The 13,261-nt window shown below is 52.2% G+C and overlaps 1 pseudogene; it reads right to left on the bottom strand.

The window, feature by feature from the left end:
• The window catches only part of LOC106610625 (unhealthy ribosome biogenesis protein 2 homolog), a 28,619-nt pseudogene extending 15,810 nt beyond the window's left edge, over positions 1-12,809 (bottom strand).
• Between the last annotated feature and the right edge of the window lie 452 nt (positions 12,810-13,261).

Genomic DNA, 13,261 nt, shown 5'->3' with positions numbered 1-13,261 from the left:
TGGAGACATCTTGGAACGATCAACCATCAAAAATACTATTGTAAATAATCCCTTACCTTTGAATATCTTTATCAGAAGGCACTTTTAGGAATCCCAGGTCCATAACAAATGTAGTTTTGTTCAAAAAAGTTAATCATTTATGTCCAAATAGTGTTAGCGCGCTCCGAAGGCTAGTGAAAATGTACCGTGTGCGTCTGACTTGTCGTCAGGAATGAGCAAAAAAAATATATTTAAGTTCGTTCAAACATGTCAAACGTTGTATAACATAAATCTTTAGGGGCTTTTTCAACCAGGGCTTCAATAATATTCCATTGGGACGGTTGCATTGTTTTTCAAAACGTTTCGAAAAGGGAGAGTACCCATGGGCGCCGACGTCACAATGGTAATGGCCCATCCCCTGTGACCAAGTTCCACGGCCTCTCTTTCAGTCAATATTGATAGTAGGAGACTCAAACCACTTTGTAAAGACTGGGGACATCTAGTGGAAGCCATAGGAAGTGCTAAATGATTCACAAGCCCCTGTGTGTTTCAATGGCAAATGTTTGAAGTGATATCCACACATCAGATTTCAGTTTCCTGTCAGGATTTGTCTCAGATTTGTCTCAGGGTTTTGACTGCCATATGAGTTCTGTTATACTCACAGACACCATTCAAACAGTTTTAGAAACTTTAGGGTGTTTTCTATCCAAATTATATGCATATTCTAGTTACTGGGCAGGAGTAGTAACCAGATTAAATCGGGTACTTTTTTATCCGGCCGTGCAAATACTGCCCCCTATCCCCAACAGGTTTTAAGCAGGTTTCTGGAATCAGGCAGCTGGCAAGAAACTTCGTTATTCGTTGTATTTTATTATTAATTTGTTTTCAAGAGAAATTCTGTGAAATTCTGAATGATGTCTGTTTTAGTCACCCATGTTTGTCAGTGATGGTACAGGAAGTTAACTTGGACATTTACTGGAGGGTTATTACAGCTATTATCAGCAGCAGGAAATCCCACAATGTACAGGTGAGCATCTCAGAACACGCTACCATCTCAGAACACTCTACCATCTCAGAACACGCTACCATCTCAGAACACGCTGTAAGGTCTGTCGTCAGGAATGGACCAAGGCGCAGCGGGAATGTGGATACTCATATTTCTTTAATAAAAACACGCAAAGCATCCACAGGGAAAACAATAAACAATACTCACAACACGAACAGTTTTGCAGGCTAACAAACACAGTGCAAAAACAACTACCCACAACCCCAAGGAAAAACACACACTACTATATAGGACTCCCAATCAAAGGCAACTCAACACACCTGCCTTCAATTGGGAGTCCAACAATCAACTTACACGTAACACAAAATCTCTGCCACGTCCTGACCAAAACGAATACAATTGCTCCCTCTGCTGGTCAAGACGTGACAGTACCCCCCCCCCCTAAAGGTGCAGACCCCAGAATGCACCTTAAAAAAGAAAACACAAAAAATCCCCAATACCCCAACAAAACCAAAAAACAATACCCCCTAAACAATAAGGGAGGGAAGGGAGGGTGGCTGCCGTCAACAACGGCACTGTGCTACACCCTCCCTCCCCAACCCACCTATCCTGGAGGTGGCTCAGGTGCGGGACGTGAACCTCGCTCCACCTTCGGCGTCGCCCACTTCGGTGGCGCCGATAGCTGCGCCGGACAGACGGGCCACTCGGGCTGACCCTGGCAGACGGACCACTCGGGCTGGGCCGGAGGACAGGCGGGCCACTCGGGCTGGGCCGGAGGACAGGCGGGCCACTCGGGCTGGGCCGGAGGACAGGCGGGCCACTCGGGCTGGGCCGGAGGACAGGCGGGCCACTCGGGCTGGACCGGAGGACAGGCGGGCCACTCGGGCTGGACCGGAGGACAGGCGGGGCACCCTGGCCGATCTGGGCAGGCGGGCCACTCTGGCAGATCCGGGCAGGCGGGCCACTCTGGCAGACCCGGACAGGCGGGCCACTCTGGCAGATCCGGACAGGCGGGCCACTCTGGCAGCTCCGGACAGTCGGGCCACTCTGGCAGCTCTGGACAGTCGGGCCACTCGGGCTGATCCGGGCAGTCGGGCCACTCTGGCAGATCCGGGCAGGCGGGCCACTCTGGCAAACCCGGACAGGCGGGCCACTCTGGCAGATCTGGACAGGCGGGCCACTCTGGCAGCTCCGGACAGTCGGGCCACTCTGGCAGCTCCGGACAGTCGGGCCACTCGGGCTGATCCGGGCAGTCGGGCCACTCGGGCAGATCCGGGCAGGCGGGCCACTCTGGCAGATCCGGGCAGGCGGGCCACTCTGGCAGACCCGGACAGGCGGGCCACTCTGGCAGCTCCGGACAGTCGGGCCACTCTGGCAGCTCCGGACAGTCGGGCCACTCGGGCTGAGCCGGGCAGTCGGGCCACTCGGGCTGATCCGGGCAGTCGGGCCACTCGGGCTGATCCGGGCAGTCGGGCCACTCGGGCTGATCCGGGCAGTCGGGCCACTCGGGCTGATCCGGGCAGGCGGGCCACTCTGGCTGATCCGGGCAGTCGGGCCACTCTGGCTGATCCGGGCAGTCGGGCCACTCTGGCTGATCCGGGCAGTCGGGCCACTCTGGCTGATCCGGACAGTCGGGCCACTCTGGCAGCTCCGGACAGTCGGGCCACTCGGGCTGATCCGGGCAGTCGGGCCACTCGGGCAGATCCGGACAGGCGGGCCACTCTGGCAGATCCGGGCAGCGGGCCACTCGGCAGACCCGGCAGCGGGCCACTCGGGCAGATCCGGGCAGGCGGGCCACTCTGGCAGATCCGGGCAGGCGGGCCACTCTGGCAGACCCGGACAGGCGGGCCACTCTGGCAGCTCCGGACAGTCGGGCCACTCTGGCAGCTCCGGACAGTCGGGCCACTCGGGCTGAGCCGGGCAGTCGGGCCACTGGGGCTGATCCGGGCAGTCGGGCCACTCGGGCTGATCCGGGCAGTCGGGCCACTCGGGCTGATCCGGGCAGTCGGGCCACTCGGGCTGATCCGGGCAGTCGGGCCACTCGGGCTGATCCGGGCAGGCGGGCCACTCTGGCTGATCCGGGCAGTCGGGCCACTCTGGCTGATCCGGGCAGTCGGGCCACTCTGGCTGATCCGGGCAGTCGGGCCACTCTGGCTGATCCGGGCAGTCGGGCCACTCTGGCTGATCCGGGCAGTCGGGCCACTCGGGCATCTCCGGGCAGATGGGCCACTCTGGCGACTCCTGACTGGCGGGCAGCTCTGGCGACTCCTGACTGGCGGGCAGCTCTGGCGACTCTTGACTGGCGGGCAGCTCTGGCGACTCTTGACTGGCGGGCAGCTCTGGCGACTCTTGACTGGCGGGCAGCTCTGGCGACTCTTGACTGGCGGGCAGCTCTGGCGACTCTTGACTGGCGGGCAGCTCTGGCGACTCTTGACTGGTGGGCAGCTCTGGTGACTCTTGACTGGCTGGCAGCTCTGGCAGCTCCTGACTGGCGAGGCTGGGCTGACGCACTAGACGCCTGATGCGTGGGGCTGGTACTGGACGTGCCAGCCTGGAGACACGCACCTCAATGCTAGTGCGTATAGCGGGAAACACCGGACCGTAGAAGCGCACTGGCGGTCTTGAGCGCAGGGTTGGCATCACCCCTTCAGGCTCGATGCTCACTTCGCCCTGGCACATGCGGGGCGCTGGTACTGTGCCTACCGGCCTGAAAATCCCAGGCCTCACCACAGCCCCAACCCCAAAGCACGGGACCTGTCCAGTCTGTCTCTGCCCTACAAGGGTACGGGGAGCTGGCCTGGGGCTCCAATCTCGCCCCGCCAAACAGCCCTTGTGCCCCCCCCAAAAAATTATTGGGGCTGCCTCTCGGGTTCCCTTAGCTCCCTTAGTTTGTCCTCCCAGAATCGTCGTTCACTCTGCCAAGTCCATTCATCAACCCGATGCTCCTTCCTCCTCCACTGCTTGGTCCTTTGGTGGTGGGTAGTTCTGTAAGGTCTGTTGTCAGGAATGGACCAAGGCGCAGCGGGAATGTGGATACTCATATTTCTTTAATAAAAACACGCAAAGCATCCACAGGGAAAACAATAAACAATACTCACGACATAAACAGTTTTGCAGGCTAACAAACGCAGTGCAAAAACAACTACCCACAACCCCAAGGAAAAACACACACTACTATATAGGACTCCCAATCAAGGCAACTCAACACACCTGCCTTCAATTGGGAGTCCAACAATCAACTTACACGTAACACAAAATCTCTGCCACGTCCTGACCAAAACTAATACAATTGCTCCCTCTGCTGGTCAGGACGTGACACACGCTACCATCTCAGAACACGCTACCATCTCAGAACACACTATCATCTCAGAACACTCTACCATCTCAGAACACCCTACCATCTCAGAACACGCTACCATCTCAGAACACTCTACCATCTCAGAACACTCTACCATCTCAGAACACACTACCACCTCAGAACACACTACCATCTCAGAACACTCTACCATCTCAGAACCCTCTACCATCTCAGAACACTCCACCATCTCAGAACACTCTACCATCTCAGAACACGCTACCATCTCAGAACACGCTACCATCTCAGAACACGCTACCATCTCAGAACACTCTACCATCTCAGAACACGCTACCATCTCAGAACACGCTATCATCTCAGAACACTCTACCATCTCAGAACACCCTACCATCTCAGAACACTCTACCATCTCAGAACACTCTACCATCTCAGAACACTCTACCATCTCAGAACACACTACCACCTCAGAACACGCTACCATCTCAGAACACTCTACCATTTCAGAACACGCTACCATCTCAGAACACGCTACCATCTCAGAACACGCTACCATCTCAGAACACCCTACCATCTCAGAACACGCTACCATCTCAGAACACGCTACCATCTCAGAACACCCTACCATCTCAGAACACTCTACCATCTCAGAACACGCTACCATCTCAGAACACTCTACCATCTCAGAACACGCTACCATCTCAGAACACGCTACCATCTCATAACACTCTACCATCTCAGAACACTCTACCTTCTCAGAACACGCTACCATCTCAGAACACCCTACCATCTCAGAACACGCTACCATCTCAGAACACACTACCATCTCAGAACACGCTACCATCTCAGAACACACTACCATCTCAGAACACACTACCAAGTCTGATCTCTTTTTCTTTTACTAGCTCTGACTTTGCTGATAGCTACGTTGTTGAGGAAAAGAGTGCTTACTATGATTGTGATATGTGGTTGTCCCACCTAGCTATCTTAAGATGAATGCACTAACTGTAAGTGGCTCTGTATAAGAGTGTCTGCTAAATGACTAAAATGTCAATGTCAATCTAAAAATGAAAAAGAAACGTACATTGTTGTGGAATGAGAGAGTGAAAAGAAGTGGAGCGATGAGACCAGGAAGTCCATGGGGTGCTAGGATGGGCACAGCTCTCGTAGGATCTGCTGGCTGAAGTTCCTATAGAGACCCACGTGACTTAGACTCTCCTGGGTGATGCCCTCGCTAGGCTCATCCTGTAGGCAAGCGCAGGCCAGCTCGCTCCTCACCATCCCGGTCATCGCATCCACAGAGAAGGTCTGGCCTAGCAGACTAGCAGGCTGGCCTGGATGGCAGGGCCCATAACAGCAGTGCTCTTCCCCAGCAAGTGGCTCAGGGTCTCATCTAGCTGCTTGGTTTTGCTGAGGCTGGAGGTCATGGCCTTGCACAGCGTGTTCAAAGACGCAAGCAGGAGCTGTACGGAGAACAGTGTTTCCTGGGACAGTAGACAAAGCCATAACAGCCACCTTGCTATTGACCAAGTAGGTGGGGCATTTCTCTTGGTTGAGACAGACACTGCTCATTCTGTGGATTATCAATAGGATCAGGGACTGGATGAAATCATGGATGGTTTTTAGGAAAGTCAGCCAAGCAGAGCTGTCCACAGTTTGAGAGGCCCTTATTGCAGTGTGAAAGGAGAGCTGCCAAAGCTGCCTCCAAGAGGCTACTCCCATGCACAATCTTTAAAACATGATGGGAATTATTCCCTGCCAGAAGTGACCCCATGAGACTGAAGAGCTGATTCGGCAGATGTATTGTCACTGCAGGCTTCACGTCCTTATGTAGCTGTGTGTCTGTGACCATGAGGAATAAGAACAAAAAGAGCCCTGAAAAGTCTTCAGATGACATTCGATCTGGGTTAAGAGCATCGGTGACTTGAAGTAAGCTTAAAAGGTTATCGGCTTGACTTTGAGATAGGGTTATAGAGGCTCCAGTTGTACTAGAGCTCAGTATGTGTTGGGCTATGGCCTCCAGTCTCTTCAAAGCAGAGGGGGCTTCAGTGACATCACCGTCTGACTGAGTTACTGCACTTACTTTATCTTCAGCTGTTGAACAACTGACTTCACTTAACTTCATGAGTGCTGGATGGCCTGGGGTCATGTCTGGGGTGCTGCTGAGAATCCCCACAATCCTTTGAGTGACACATCTGACCATAGCAGAGTAAGTCATGGGTAACTCGACTAGAATGAGGCTCTCAAGCAGATGTTTGGAAATGAGAGAGACAGACAGCTTCTCAGTGGCGTAGTCTGGTGTCTTCTGAAGTAGGGAGCTGAGGAGAACTTCAGCTACATGAAGCACTTCGTCCTCTGAGAAGTATAGCGAGATCATTGGTAGGTTTGTGGTAACTGGGTAGATGCTGGCATCCATACTACTGACCTGGCAGTCCCATAGCTGGTCACTCTGCTGGCCAAGTTGAGGATCTTCTCTCCCCACAATGTGCTGGACTGCTCTGCGGAGGACATCTGAAGCTCTAGTCTGTCCTATAGCTCATGCTTAGGATAACTTTCTTAATTTGTTGGAGAGTGAGCAGTTTTTGCAAGAGGTGGGTCCTATGGAGAACAGGCTGTCGGAGCTCATCCACTGCTGAGCGTCCTATGGAAAACAGGCTGTCGGAGCTCACCCACTGCTGAGCATCCTATGGAAAACAGGCTGTCGGAGCTCATCCACTGTAAGCGTCCTATGGAGAACAGGCTGTCGGAGCTCATCCACTGCTGAGCGTCCTATGGAGAACAGGCTGTCGGAGCTCATCCACTGTAAGCGTCCTATGGAGAACAGGCTATCGGAGCTCATCCACTGCTGAGCGTCCTATGGAGAACAGGCTGTCGGAGCTCATCCACTGCTGAGCGTCCTATGGAGAACAGGCTGTCGGAGCTCATCCACTGCTGAGCGTCCTATGGAGAACAGGCTGTCGGGGGGCTCATCCACTGCTGAGCGTCCTATGGAGAACAGGCTGTCAGTGCTCAGGCACCCTCATAGATATCATCCTAACCAACCTGCCCTCCAAATACACTTCTGCTGTCTTCAACCAGGATCTCAGCGATCACTGCCTCATTGCTTGCGTCTGTAATGGGTATGCGATCAAACGACCACCCCTCATCACTGTCAAACGCTCCTTAAAACACTTCAGCGATCAGGCCTTTCTAATCGACCTGGCCTGGGTATCCTGGAAGGATATTGATCTCATTCCATCAATAGAAGATGCCTGGTTATTCTTTAAAAGTGCATTCCTCACAATCTTAAATAAGCATGCCTCATTCAATTTTTTTTTAACCAGGAACAGATATAGCCCGTGGTTCACTCCAGACCTGACTGCCCTTGACCAGCACAAAAACATCCTGTGGCATACGGCATTAGCATCGAATAGCCCCCGCGATATGCAACTTTTCAGGAAAGTTTGGAACCAATATTCACAGGCAGTTGGGAAAGCAAAGGCTAGCTTTTTCAAACAGAAATTTGCATCCTGCAGCACAAACTCCAAAATGTTCTGGGACACTGTAAAGTTCATGGAGAATAAGAGCACTTCCTCCCAGCTGCCCACTGCACTGAGGCTAGGAAACACTGTCACCACCGATAAATCCACAACAATTGAGAATTTTAATAAGCATTTTTCTACGGCTGGCCATGATTTCCACCTGGCCACCCCTACCCTGGTCAACAGCCCTGCATCCCCCACAGCATCTTGCCCAAGCCTCCCCCATTTCTCCTTCACCCAAATCCAGATAGCTGATGTTCTGAAAGAGCTGCAAAATCTGGACCCCTACAAATCAGCAAGGCTAGACAATCTGGACCCTCTCTTTCTATAATGATCAGCCGAAATTGTTGCAACCCCTATTACTAGCCTATTCAAACTCTCTTTCGTATCGTCTGAGATCCCCAAAGATTGGAAAGCTGCCACGGTCATCCCCCTCTTCAAAGTGGAGACACTCTAGACCCAAACTGCTACAGACCTATATCTATCCTACCCTGCCTTTCTAAGGTCTTCGAAAGACAAGTTAATAAACAGATCACCGACCATTTCGAATCCCACCGTACCTTCTCCACTATGCAATCTGGTTTCCGAGCTGGTCATGGGTGCAAATCAGCCACGCTCAAACGATATCATAACCGCCATCAATGAGACAATACTGTGCAGCTGTATTCATCGAACTAGCCAAGGCTTTCGACTCCGTCAATCACCACATTCTTAGACTCAACAGCCTTGGTTTCTCAAATGACTGCCTCACCTGGTTCACCAACTACTTCGCAGACAGAGTTCAGTGTGTCAAATCGGAGGGCCTGTTGTCTGCACCTATGGGGTGCCACAGGGTTCAATTCTCAGGCCGACTCGTTTTTTCTGTATACATCAATGATGTCGCACTTGCTGCTGGTGATTCTCTGATCCACCTCTACACAGACGACACCATTCTGTATACTTCTGGCCCTTCTTTGGACACTGTTAACTAACCTCCAGACGAGTTTCAATGCCATACAACTCTCCTTCCGTGGCCTCCAACTGCTTTTAAATTCAACCGATCGCTGCCCGCACCTGCCCGCCCATCCAGTATCACTACTCTGGACGGTTCTGACTTAGAATACGTTGACAACTACAAATACCTAGGTGTCTGGTTAGACTGTAAACTCTCCTTCCAGACTCACATTAAGCATCTCCAATCCAAAATTAAATCTAGAATTGGCTTCCTATTTCGCAACAAAGCCTCCTTCACTCATGCCGCCAAACATACCCTCGTAAAACTGACCATCCTGCCGATCCTTGACTTCGGCGATGTCATTTACAAAATAGCCTACAACACTCTGCTCAGCAAATTGGATGCAGTCTATCACAGTGCCATCCGTTTTGTCACCAAAGCCCCATATACTTCCCACCACTGCGACCTGTATGCTCTCATTGGCTGGTCCTCACTTCATATTCGTCACCAAACCCACTGGCTCCAGATCATCTATACGTCTTTGCAAGGTAAAGCCCCGCCTTATCTCAGCTCGCTGGTCACCATAGCAGCACCCATCCGTAGCACGCGCTCTAGCAGGTATATTTCACTGGTCACCCCCAAAGCCAATTCCTCCTTTGGCCGCCTTTCCTTCCAGTTCATAGCCCATCTGTAAATAGCCCATCCAACTACCTCATCCCCCTATTGTTATTTATTTTTTTGCTCCTTTGCACCCCAGTATCTCCACTTGCACATTCATCTTCTACACATGTATCACTCCAGTGTTTATTTGCTAAATTGTAATTATTTCGCCACAAAGGCCTATTTATTGCCTTACCTCTCTTATCTTTCCTAATTTGCACACACTGTACATAGACTTTTTCTCTATTGTGTTATTGACTGTATGTTTGTTTATTCCATGTGTAACTCTGTTTGTCACAAAAAGAGCCGTGTTGAATAGACCAAACTGCAGCGGGAATATGGATGCTCATGTTTTAATTCAAAAAAGGAGTAACGCATCCACTGGAAAACAATATACACGACAGGAACAGTTTTGCAGGCACACAACACGCAGTGCAAAAACAACTACCCACGAAAACCAAACAAACACACACCTACTTATGGGACTCCCAATCAGAGGCAACTAGAAACACCTGCCTCCAATTGAGAGTCCAGCACCCAAAACTACACATAGAAAAACAAACCTAGAACCTATACCAAACTAATACACCCCACTACACCACACACAAAACCCCATAATACAAAACAAATATACCTCTGCCACGTCCTGACCAAATATAATAGAAATAATACCTAAATATTGGTCAGGACGTGACATTACCCCCCCTAAAGGTGCAGACCCCGGAATGCACCTTAAAAGAAAACACAAAAAAATCCCCATTACCCCAACAAAACCAAAAAGCAATACCCCCTAAACAATAAGGGAGGGAAGGGAGGGTGGCTGCCGTCAACGACGGCACTGTGCTACACCCTCCCTCCCCAACCCACCTATCCTGGAGGTGGCTCCGGTGCAGGACGTGGACCCTGCTCCACCCTCGGCGTCGCCCACTTCGGTGGAGCCGATAGCTGCGCCAGGCAGACGGACCCCTCGGGCTGGGCCGGAGAACAGGAGGGCCCCTCGGGCTGGGCCGGGGGACAGGAGGGCCCCTCGGGCTGGGCCGGGGGACAGGAGGGCCCCTCGGCTGGGCCGGGGGACAGGAGGGCCCCTCGGGCTGGGCCGGGGGACAGGAGGGCCCCTCGGGCTGGGCCGGGGAACAGTCTGGCCACTCCGACAGTTCAGCGCAGTCTGGCCACTCCGGCAGTTCAGCGCAGTCTGGCCACTCCGGCAGTTCAGCGCAGTCTGGCCACTCCGGCAGTTCAGCGCAGTCTGGCCACTCCGGCAGTTCAGCGCAGTCTGGCCACTCCGGCGACTGTTGACTGGCGGGCAGCTCTGACGACTGTTGACTGGCGGGCAGCTCCCACGACTGTTGACTGGCGGGCAGCTCCGACGACTGTTGACTGGCGGGCAGCTCCGACAACTGTTGACTGGCGGGCAGCTCCGACGACTGTTGACTGGCGGGCAGCTCCGACGACTGTTGACTGGCGGGCAGCTCCGACGACTGTTGACTGGCGGGCAGCTCCGACGACTGTTGACTGGCGGTGCTGGGCTGACGCACTAGACTCCTGATGCGTGGGGCTGGTACTGGACGTGCCGGCCTGGAGACACGCACCTCCATGCTAGTGCATCTAGCGGGAAACACCGGACCGAAAGGGCGCACTGGCGGTCTTGAGCGCAGGGTTGGCATCACCCCTTCCGGCTCGATGCCTACTTCGCCCCTGGCACATGCGGGCGCTGGTACCTTGCCTACCGGCCTGAAAATCCCAGGCCTCACCACAGCCCCAACCCCAAAGCACGGGACCTGTCCAGTCTGCCCTACAAGGGTACGGGGAGCTGGCCTGGGGCTGTAATCTCGCCCCGCCAAATAGCCCTTGTGCCCCCCCCTAAAAAATTATTGGGGCTGCCTCCAACATTCCTCCCTCACTTGCCTCTGTCCTCTTCTCCGCTGCTTGGTCCTTTGGTGGTGGGTAGTTCTGTCACAAAAAGAGCCGTGTTGAATAGACCAAACTGCAGCGGGAATATGGATGCTCATGTTTTAATTCAAAAAAGGAGTAACGCATCCACTGGAAAACAATATACACGACAGGAACAGTTTTGCAGGCACACAACACGCAGTGCAAAAACAACTACCCACGAAAACCAAACAAACACACACCTACTTATGGGACTCCCAATCAGAGGCAACTAGAAACACCTGCCTCCAATTGAGAGTCCAGCACCCAAAACTACACATAGAAAAACAAACCTAGAACCTATACCAAACTAATACACCCCACTACACCACACACAAAACCCCATAATACAAAACAAATATACCTCTGCCACGTCCTGACCAAATATAATAGAAATAATACCTAAATATTGGTCAGGACGTGACAGTGTTGTTATTTGTGTCGCACTGCTTTGCTTTATCTTGGCCAGGTCGCAGTTGTAAATGAGAACTTGTTCTCAACTAGCCTGGTTAAATAAAGGTGGGAAAAAAAAGAAAAGAAAAAGAAATCCACTGCTAAGCGTCCTTTGCACTGACTCTGGAAGAACAGGCTGTCGGAACTCATCCACTGCTGGGTGGCAGATGACAGCCAGGAGCTCCTCAGCTTGGCGTAGGTCAGGAGAACAGAGGAGATGAAGGCCTCGTGTGCCTTCCTAATCCGTGGCTCTGTGCAGTCGGAGTCGATCCATCCTGCTGACAGCAGCTCGTCCACGTCCGGCTCTGTGATCAGGTGGTTGAGACTGAGCAGGGCTTTTAGACAGCGGTACCATGCTGATATAATGGGATTGGGCATTGTCAAACAACATCCTAACCACCTTCCTATAGAAAAACAACTGAACCTCCTTGTGCTTTATCCTGTCAGCCGACACATTGTAAATGTCTGCCGTCAAGCATAAATTCAAGAGGTTCTCCAAAGCCAGCAGAGCTAAGCTGCAGTTTTCACCGTCAAACATGTCTTTGAGAGTCACCACGTTAATGAAATCCACCGCGGTGATTAACTGTGTTCTTTATTATCCTCTCCTTTACAGTAGGCGTCCAGTGAGAACCTGAAGAACAGCGGGAGGGAACTCAACCTGACCGCATAATGGAGAGCAGTGTCACAGAGCTTTGTAAGTATTGAGTGGATTGGGCAGAGTAGGCCCTTCCCTGCCAGCCTTTTCTTCATCCCTGGCTCCTCCTTATACACCTGGAGGTGGTCTGGCAGGAAGAGGGCAGACTGCCGGATGGTGTCCACCTTACCACGGATGTCCCTACTCAGGTGCTAGCCAACACGTGGGTCATCCTCGGCCATCCAGGCCCTGATGGTCAGTAGGTCCCTGAATGTGACAGAGAGGACTGGGGAGGACAGGATGCCCTTACAGAAGCTCAGCACAGTGGAGACAGACGCTGAGGAGGTCTCTGAGGCAACTCCTGAATCCTTTCAATTATAACCTGGAGAGAAAAAAATGTTAGAAATCATGACATTTAATAAAACACTTGTATCATCAGTGTAAAATGGGCATGGTTCAGTTTTTCTACCCGGGGTGTCTTGGGGTTTTTCAGCATAATGTGAATACCAGAGTAAATGGAAGCCATACTGTACATGAAACAAGGCCTGTGGAAAGGGAGAGATTGACCTGAGTCAATACAGTTCTGAGACTAAAGGAATGTTATCTTATTTGGCCAGCAGAGGGAGTCGTTTCCTTAAAGTTACATTATGACAATAATGGAGCTGGTGAATGATGGAGCTGGTGAATAATGGAGCTGGTGAATGATGGAGCTGGTGAATAATGGAGCTGGTGAATGATGGAGCTGGTGAATAATGGAGCTGGTGAATAATGGAGCTGGTGAATGATGGAGCTGGTGAATAATGGAGCTGGTGAATAATGGAGCTGGTGAATG

This window comes from Salmo salar, chromosome ssa01 (genome assembly GCF_905237065.1).
Source record: "Salmo salar chromosome ssa01, Ssal_v3.1, whole genome shotgun sequence".
Taxonomy (NCBI): domain Eukaryota; kingdom Metazoa; phylum Chordata; class Actinopteri; order Salmoniformes; family Salmonidae; genus Salmo; species Salmo salar.
The sequence above is the reverse complement of the archived record's forward strand: the minus strand, read 5'-3'. Positions and strand labels throughout refer to the sequence as shown.